Genomic DNA, 10205 nt, shown 5'->3' with positions numbered 1-10205 from the left:
AATCCATCTAACCTCTGTTTAGATGTGGTTTTATGTGTTTAATTAGTGTTTGTGCCAAGTAGAACCGTTGGGAAGACTTGGGGAAAGTCTTTGCGGTCATGCTGTAAAAAACAGAATCTTTAGCGCTCACGAGAATTGCTGCCATTTTTATTTGGAGACTGATATTTAGTTAATTATTTTTGAAGATTATTAATAGATAAATTACTCATGTCCAGCAATTTATTTGAGAATTTTATGAGTTCCAGAAGTATACGTTTGATCCAGATTACTACAGACTGTTCTGTTTTTGACAGATTCTGTTTTTCATGTGTTGTTTACTTATTTTGATGAATCTATGGCTAGTAAAATAGTTTATAAACAATAGAGAAGTTGGAATACAGTAGGTTTAACACCAATATAAATAAAGAATGAGTTCATTACAGTACCTTGAAGTGGTGATTTATTTTCTTATACTAACGGAGCTTACGAGTTTTCTGTTAAGTTTTGTGTTGTGAAGTTTTCAAGTTTTGGGTAAGGATTCGATGGACTATGGAATAAGGAGTGGAAAGATCCTAATCTTGGGTATGCCCAAGGCACCCCAAGGTAATATTCAAGGATAGCCAAGAGCCTAAGCTTGGGGATGCCCCGGAAGGCATCCCCTCTTTCGTCCACTTCCATCGGTAACTTTACTTGGAGCTATATTTTTATTCACCACATGATATGTGTTTTGCTTGGAGCGTCAATTTATTTTGTTAGGATTTTCTTGATGTTACTTAGAACAATGTTTTTCATATTTTATTTCAATAAAAGTGGCATTGATAGCCTTTACTATGCCTATGTTACAAGTATACATGTTGCTGTTTGAAAACAGAAAGTTTACCGCTGTTGCAATAATTCCCTAGAAAAGTCAGAATGTGATAAAATGTTGAAACCTTTTGAATATTAAGATCTGATAAATTTACTACAGTGGGAATTTTATTTCATAATTTTTGGAGTTAGGGAAGTATGGATGTTGCAGCATTCTTTACAGACTATCCCGTTTAGGCAGATTGCTGTTATGTTTGCATTGTTTGCATATGATTGCTTCTTTAATGATTCTATTTGAGGATAGGACTATTAAATATGCAGAGGCATTTAGTATGCAATGTTGAATAATAATTTTAGTGATTTTCTACAGTAGAGTATGATAAGGTTTTTGCAATGGTTTATACTAACTTATCTCACGAGTCCTTGTTGAGTTTTGTGTGGATGAAGCTTTTGAGATTTAGGGAGACCGTGATATGAGAGGAATTAAGGAGACACAAAAGCTCAAGCTTGGGGATGCCCAAGGCACCCCAAGATAATATTTCAAGAAGTCTCAAGCATCTAAGCTTGGGGATGCCCCGGTTGGCATCCCACCTTTCTTCTTCAACAACTATCGGTTAGTTTCGGTTGATCCTAAGTTTTTGATTCTTCACATGATGTTTGCCATTCTTAGAATGTCATTTTGCTTTGCTTGCTGTTTGAATAAAATACCAAGATCTGAAATTCTTAAATTTTAGAGAGTCTTCACATAGTTGCATAACTATTCAACTACTCATTGATCTTCACTTATATCTTTCGGAGTAGTTTGTCATTTGCTCTAGTGCTTCACTTATATCTTTTAGAGCATGGTGGTAGTTTTATTTTGAAGAAATAGATTAACTATCATGCTTCACTTAGATTATTTTGAGAGTCTTAAATAGCATGGTAATTTGCTTAAAATCCTAATATGCTAGGTATTCAAGAATAATAAAATTCTCTTATGAGTGTGTTGAATACTATGAGAAGTTTGATGCTTGATGATTGTTTTGAGATATGAGGATGGTGATGTTAGAGTCATGCTAGTTGAGTAGTTGTGAATTTGAGAAATACTTGTGTTGAAGTTTGTGATTCCCGTAGCATGCACGTATTGTGAACCGTTTTGTGATGAAGTCGGAGCATGATTTATTTATTGATTGTCTTCCTTATGAGTGGCGGTCGGGGATGAGCGATGGTCTTTTCCTACCAATCTATCCCCCTAGGGGCATGCGCGTAGTACTTTGTTTTGATAACTAATAGATTTTTGCAATAAGTATGTGAGTTCTTTATGACTAATGTTGAGTCCATGGATTATGCACACTCTCACCCTTCCACCATTGCTAGCCTCTCTAGTACCGCGCAATTTTCGCCGATACCATAAACCCACCATACACCTTCCTCAAAACAGCCACCATACCTACCTATTATGGCATTTCCATAGCCATTCCGAGATATATTGCCATGCAACTTTCCACCAATCCATTATTATGGCACGCTTCATCATTGTCATATTGCTTTGCATGATCATGTAGTTGACATTGTATTTGTGGCAAAGCCACCGTTCATAATTCTTTCATACACGTCACTCATGCATCATTGCACATCCCGGTACACCGCCGGAGGCATTCATATAGAGTCATATCTTGTTCTAAGTATCGAGTTGTAATTCTTGAGTTGTAAGTAAATAAAAGTGTGATGATCATCATTATTAGAGCATTGTCCCAGTGAGGAAAGGATGATGGAGACTATGATTCCCCCACAAGTCGGGATGAGACTCCGGACGAAAAATAAATAAAAAAGAGGCCAAATAAGCCCAAATAAAAAAAAGAGGTCATAAAAAAAGATAAGGCCCAGATAAAAAATAAAAAAAATGAGAGAAAAAGAGAGAAGGGGCAATGCTACTGTCCTTTTACCACACTTGTGCTTCAAAGTAGCACCATGATCTTCATGATAGAGAGTCTCCTATGTTGTCATTTTCATATACTAGTGGGAATCTTTCATTATAGAACTTGGCTTATATATTCCAATGATGGGCTTCCTCAAAATGCCCTAGGTCTTCGTGAGCAAGCGAGTTGGATGCACACCCACCAGTTTTTTTTGTTGAGCTTTCATACACTTATAGCTCTAGTGCATCCGTTGCATGGCAATCCCTACTCACTCACATTGATATCTATTGATGGGCATCTCCATAGCCCGTTGATACACCTAGTTGATGTGAGATTATCTTCTCCCTTTTTGTCTTCTCCACAACCACCATTCTATTCCACCTATAGTGCTATGTCCATGGCTCACGCTCATATATTGCGTGAAGATTGAAAAAGTTTGAGAACACCAAAAGTATGAAACAATTGCTTGGCTTGTCATCGGGGTTGTGCATGACTTAAATATTTTGTGTGGTGAAGATGGAGCATAGCCAGACTATATGATTTTGTAGGGATAGCTCTCTTTGGCCATGTTATTTTGAGAAGACATAATTGCTTAGTTAGTATGCTTGAAGTATTATTATTTCTATGTCAATATGAACTTTTGTCTTGAATCTTTCGGATCTGAATATTCATATCACAAGTAGGAAGAATTACATTGAAATTATGCCAACTAGCATTCCACATCAAAAATTATCTTTTTTATCATTTACCTACTTGAGGACGAGCAGGAATTAAGCTTGGGGATGCTTGATACGTCTCCAACGTATCTATAATTTTTGATTGCTCCATGCTATATTATCTACTGTTTTGGGCAATATTGGGTTTATTTTCCACTTTTATATTATTTTTGGGACTAACCTATTAACCGGAGGCCCAGCCCAGATTTGTTGTTTTATGCCTATTTTAGGGTTTCGAAGAAAAGGAAAATCAAACAGAGTCCAATTGACCTAAAACTTCACGGAACTCATTTTTGGAAGGAAAGAAGCCCAGAAGACTTGGAGTGCACGTCGGGGGATCTGCGAGGAGGTCACGAGGCAGGGGGGCGCCCACCCCCCTGGGCGCGCCCTCCACCCTCGTGAGCCCCTCGTGGCCCCCTTGACGTACTTCTTCCGCCTATATATCTCCATATACCCTAAAAACATCCAGGAGCACCCTTGTTAGTATGCTTAAAGTATTATTATTTTTATGTCAATATAAACTTTTGTCTTGAATCTTTCTAATCTGAATATTCATACCACAATTAAGAAGATTTGTATTGAAATTATGCCAAGTAGCACTTCGCATGAAAAATTCTTTTTTTTATCATTTACCTACTCGAGGACGAGCAGGAATTAAGCTTGGGGATGCTTGATACGTCTCCAACGTATCTATAATTTTTGATTGCTCCATGCTATATTATCTATTGTTTTGGGCAATATTGGGCTTTATTATCCACTTTTATATTACTTTTGGGACTAACCTATTAACCGGAGGCCCAGCCCAGATTTGCTGTTTTATGCCTATTTCAGTGTTTCGAAGAAAAGGAATATCAAACGGAGTCGAAACGGAACGAAATAACCTAGAGAAGTTATTTTTGGAAGGAAACCTACCGGATAGACTTGGACCCTACGTCAGAAGATGAAGGAGGTGCTCACCAGGGTAGGGGGCGCGCCCACCCCCCTGGGGCGCGCCCCCTGCCTCATGGCCCCCCCTTCGTTCCACCGACATACTCCTTTCACCCATATATACCTACATATCGTAAAACTTCCAGAGAGCACAATAGATCGGGAGTTCCGCCGCCAGAAGCCTCCGTAGCCACCGAAAACCAATCTAGACCCGTTCCGGCACCCTGTCGAAGGGGGCAATCCTTCTCCGGTGGCCATCTTCATCATCCCGGTGCTCTCCATGACGAGGAGGGAGTAGTTCTCCCTCGGGGCTGAGGGTATGTACCAGTAGCTATGTGTTTGATCTCTCTCTCTCTCTCTCTCGTGTTCTTGAGGTGATACGATCTTGATGTATCGCGAGCTTTGCTATTATAGTTGGATCCTATGATGTTTCTTCCCCCCTCTACTCTCTTGTAATGAATCGAGTTTCCCCTTTGAGGTAATCTTATCGGATTGAGTCTTTAAAGATTTGAGAACACTTGATGTATGTCTTGCCGTAGATATCTGTGGTGACAATGGGATATCACGTGACTCACTTGATGTATGTTTTGGTGACCAACTTGCGGGTTCCTCCCATGAACTTATGCATAGGGGTTGGCACACGTTTTCGTCGTGATTCTCCGGTAGAACTTTGGGGCACTCTTTGAGGTCCTTTGTGTTGGTTGAATAGATGAATCTGAGATTGTGTGATGCATATCGTATAATCATGCCCACGGATACTTGAGGTGACATTGGAGTATCTAGGTGACATTAGGGTTTTGGTTGATTTGTATCTTAAGGTGTTATTCTACTACGAACTCTAGGGTTGTTTGTGACACTTATAGGAATAGCCCAACAGATTGATTGGAAAGAATAACTTTGAGGTGGTTTCGTACCCTACCATAATCTCTTCGTTCGTTCTCCGCTATTAGTGACTTTGGAGTGACTCTTTGTTGCATGTTGAGGGATAGTTTTATGATCCAATTATGTTATTATTGTTGAGAGGACTTACACTAGTGAAAGTATGAATCCTAGGCCTTGTTTCCTAGCATTGCAATACCATTTACGCTCACTTTTATCATTAGTTGCCTTGCTGTTTTTATAATTTCTGATTACAAATACCTTTATCTACTATCCATATACCACTTGTATCACCATCTCTTCGCCGAACTAGTGCACCTATACAATTTACCATTGTATTGGGTGTGTTGGGGACACAAGAGACTCTTTGTTATTTAGTTGCAAGGTTGCTTGAGAGAGACCGTCTTCATCCTACGCCTCCTACGGATTGATAAACCTTAGGTCATCCACTTGAGGGAAATTTGCTACTGTCCTACAAACCTCTGCACTTGGAGGCCCAACAACGTCTACAAGAAGAAGGTTGTGTAGTAGACATCAGTCAACCAGAGTAAGGTCCGCACCAGAGTAGTATGGTAATCCTGTTCTGGAAGTCATGTTACTTGACCATGATGAAACTAAAAACTATGAAGAAGCGATGGTGAGCCCAGATTCCGCAAAATGGCTTGAGGCCATGAAATCTGAGATGGGATCCATGTATGAGAACAAAGTATGGACTTTGGTTGACTTGCCCGATGATCGGCAAGCCATCGAGAATAAATGGATCTTCACGAAGAAGACTGACGCTAACGGTAATGTTACTGTCTACAAAGCTTGACTTGTTGCGAAAGGTTTTCGACAAGTTCAAGGGGTTGACTACGATGAGACTTTCTCACCCGTAGCGATGCTTAAGTCTGTCCGAATCATGTTAGCAATTGCCGCATTTTATGATTAGGAAATTTGGCAAATGGATGTCAAAACTGCATTCCTGAATGGATTTCTGGAAGAAGAGTTGTATATGATGCAACCAGAAGGTTTTGTCAATCCAAAGAGTGCTAACAAAGTGTGCAAGCTCCAGCGATCTATTTATAGACTGGTGCAAGCCTCTCGGAATTGGAATAAACATTTTGATAGTGTGATCAAAGCATATGGTTTTATACAGAGAAGCCTGTATTTACAAGAAAGTGAGTGGGAGCTCTGTAGCATTTCTAATATTATATGTGGATGACATATTGTTGATTGGAAATGATATAGAATTTCTGGATAGCATAAAAGGATACTTGAATAAGAGTTTTTCAATGAAAGACCTCGGAGAATCTGCTTATATATTGGGCATCAAGATCTATAGAGATAGATCAAGACGCTTAATTGGACTTTCACAAAGCACATACCTTGATAAAGTTCTGAAGAAGTTCAAAATGGATCAAGCAAAGAAAGGGTTCTTGCCTGTGTTACAAGGTGTGAAGTTGAGTAAGACTCAATGCCCGACCACTGCAGAAGATAGAGAGAAAATGAAAAGTGTTCCCTATGCTTCAGCCATAGGCTCTATCATGTATGCAATGATGTGTACCAGACCTGATGTGTGCCTTGCTATTAGTTTAGCAGGGAGGTACCAAAGTAATCCAGGAGTGGATCACTGGAGAGCGGTCAAGAACATCCTGAAATACCTGAAAAGGACTAAGGATATGTTTCTCGTTTATGGAGGTGACAAAGAGCTCGTCGTAAATGGTTACGCCGATGCAAGCTTTAACACTGATCTGGACGATTCTAAATCGCAAGCTGGATATGTGTTTATATTGAACGGTGGAGCTGTAAGTTGGAGCAGTTCTAAACAAAGCGCCATGGCGAGATCTACGTGTGAAGCGGAGTATATAGCTGCTTTAGAAGCAGCAAATGAAGGAGTCTTGATGAAGGAGTTCATATCCGATCTAGGTGTCATACCTAGTGCGTCGGGCCCAATGAAAATCTTTTGTGACAATACTGGTGCAATTGCCTTGGCAAAGGAATCCAGATTTCACAAAAGAACCAAGCACATCAAGAGACGCTTCAATTCCATCCGGGATCAAGTCCAGGTGGGAGACATAGAGATTTGCAAGATACATACGGATCTGAATGTTGCAAACCCGTTGACTAAGCCTCTTCCATGAGCAAAACATGATCAGCACCAAGACTCCATGGGTGTTAGAATCATTACTGTGTAATCTAGATTATTGACTCTAGTGCAAGTGGGAGACTGAAGGAAATATGCCCTAGAGGCAATAATAAAGTTATTATTTATTTCCTCATATCATGATAAATGTTTATTATTTATGCTAGAATTGTATTAACCGGAAACATAATACATGTGTGAATACATAGACAAACATAGTGTCACTAGTATGCCTCTACTTGACTAGCTCGTTGATCAAAGATGGTTGGGTTTCCTATCCATAAACATGAGTTTTCATTTGATCAACGGGATCACATCATTAGGAGAATGATGTGATTGACTTGACCCATTCCGTTAGCTTAGCACTTGACCGTTTAGTTTACTGCTATTGCTTTCTTCATGACTTATACATGTTCCTATGACTATGAGATTATGCAACTCCCGAATACCGGAGGAACACTTTGTGTGCTACCAAACGTCACAACGTAACTGGGTGATTATAAAGGTGATCTACAGGTGTGATGTCTACTACACAACCTTCTTCTTGTAGACGTTGTTGGGCCTCCAAGTGCAGAGGTTTGTAGGATAGTAGCAAATTTCCCTCAAGTGGATGACCTAAGGTTTATCAATCCGTAGGAGGCGTAGGATGAAGATGGTCTCTCTCAAGCAACCCTGCAACCAAATAATAAAGAGTCCCTTGTGTCCCCAACACACCCAATACAATGGTAAATTGTATAGGTGCACTAGTTCGGCGAAGAGATGGTGATACAAGTGGAATATGGATAGTAGATAAAGGTATTTGTAATCTGAAATTATAAAAACAGCAAGGTAACTAATGATAAAAGTGAGCGTAAACGGTATTGCAATGCGTTGAAACAAGGCCTAGGGTTCATACTTTCGCTAGTGCAAGTTCCCTCAACAATAATAACATAATTGGATCACATAACTATCCCTCAACATGCAACAAAGAGTCACTCCAAAGTCACTAATAGCGGAGAACGAACGAAGGGATTATGGTAGGGTACGAAACCACCTCAAAGTTATTCTTTCCAATCAATCCGTTGGGCTATTCCTATAAGTGTCACAAACAGCCCTAGAGTTTGTACTAGAATAACACCATAAGACACAAATCAACCAAAACCCTAATTTCACCTAGATACTCCAATGTCACCTCAAGTATCTGTGGGTATGATTATACGATATGCATCACACAATCTCAGATTCATCTATTCAACCAACACATAGAACCTCAAAGAGTGCCCCAAAGTTTCTACCGGAGAATCACGACGAAAACGTGTGCCAACCCCTATGCATAGGTTCATGGGCGGAACCCGCAAGTTGATCACCAAAACATACATCAAGTGAATCACATGATATCCCATTGTCACCACAGATACGCACGGCAAGACATACATCAAGTGTTCTCAAATCTTGAAAGACTCAATCCGATAAGATTACTTCAAGGGGAAAACTCAATCCATTACAAGAGAGTAGAGGGGGAGGAGAAACATAAGATCCAACTATAATAGCAAAGCTCGCGATACATCAAGATCGTGCCAAATCAAGAACACGAGAGAGAGAGATCCAACACATAGCTACTGGTACATACCCTCAGCCCCGAGGGAGAACTACTCCCTCCTCGTCATGGAGAGCACCGGGATGATGAAGATGGCCACCGGAGAGGGATTCCCCCCTACGGCAGGGTGCCAGAATGGGTCCAGATTGGTTTTCGGTGGCTACGGAGGCTTCTGGCGGTGGAACTCCCGATCTATTGTGCTCCCCGGTCGTTTTAGGGTATATGGAGATATATAGGCGGAAGAAGTACGTCAGGGAAGCCACGAGGGGCCCACGAGGGTGGAGGGCGCGCCTAGGGGGGGTGGGCACGCCCCCTGCCTCGTGGCCTCCTCGTAGATCTCCTGACGTGCACTCCAAGTCTTCTAGGCTTCTTCTAATCCAAAAATAAGTTCCGTGAAGTTTCAGGTCAATTGGACTCCGTTTGGTTTTCCTTTTCTGCGATATTCTAAAACAAGGTAAAAACAGAAACTGGCACTGGGCTCTGGGTTAATAGGTTAGTCCCAAAAATGATATAAAAGTGTATAATAAAGCCCATAAACATCTAAAACAGTAGATAATATGGCATGGAGCAATCAAAAATTATAGATACGTTGGAGACGTATCAAGGTGTCTCCGATGGTGTTCGTGGAGTTGGCATAGATCAAGAATAGGATTTGTCACTCCGATTGTCGGAGAGGTATCTCTGGGCCCTCTCGGTAATGCACATCACTATAAGCCTCGCAAGCAATGTGACTAATGAGTTAGTTGTGGGATGATGCATTACGAAACGAGTAAAGAGACTTTTCGGTAACGATATTGAGCTAGGTATTGAGATACCGACGATCGAATCTCGAGCAAGTAACATACTGATGACAAAGGGAACAACGTATGTTGTTATGCGGTTTGACCGATAAAGATCTTCATAGAATATGTAGGAACCAATATGAGCATCCAGGTTCTGCTATTGGTTATTGGCTGGAAACATGTCTCGGTCATGTCTACATAGTTCTCGAACGTCGAACCCGTAGGGTCCGCACGCTTAAAGTTCTGTGACGATCGGTATTATGAGTTTATATGTTTTGATGTACCGAAGGTAGTTCAGAGTCCCAGATATGATCATGGACATGACGAGGAGTCTCGAAATGGTCGAGACATAAAGATTGATATATTGGAATCCTACATTTGGACATCGGAAGAGTTCCGGGTGAAATCAGGATTTTACCGAAGTACCAGAGGGGTTACCGGAACCCCCGGGGGTTAATGAGCCTTGTTGGGCCCTAGTGGAGAGAGATAAGGGCCGGCCAGGGCAGGCCGCGCGCC

This window comes from Triticum urartu, chromosome 3 (assembly GCF_003073215.2).
Source record: "Triticum urartu cultivar G1812 chromosome 3, Tu2.1, whole genome shotgun sequence".
In the NCBI taxonomy this organism is placed as follows: Eukaryota; Viridiplantae; Streptophyta; class Magnoliopsida; order Poales; family Poaceae; genus Triticum; species Triticum urartu.
This window is presented reverse-complemented; position numbering follows the sequence as displayed.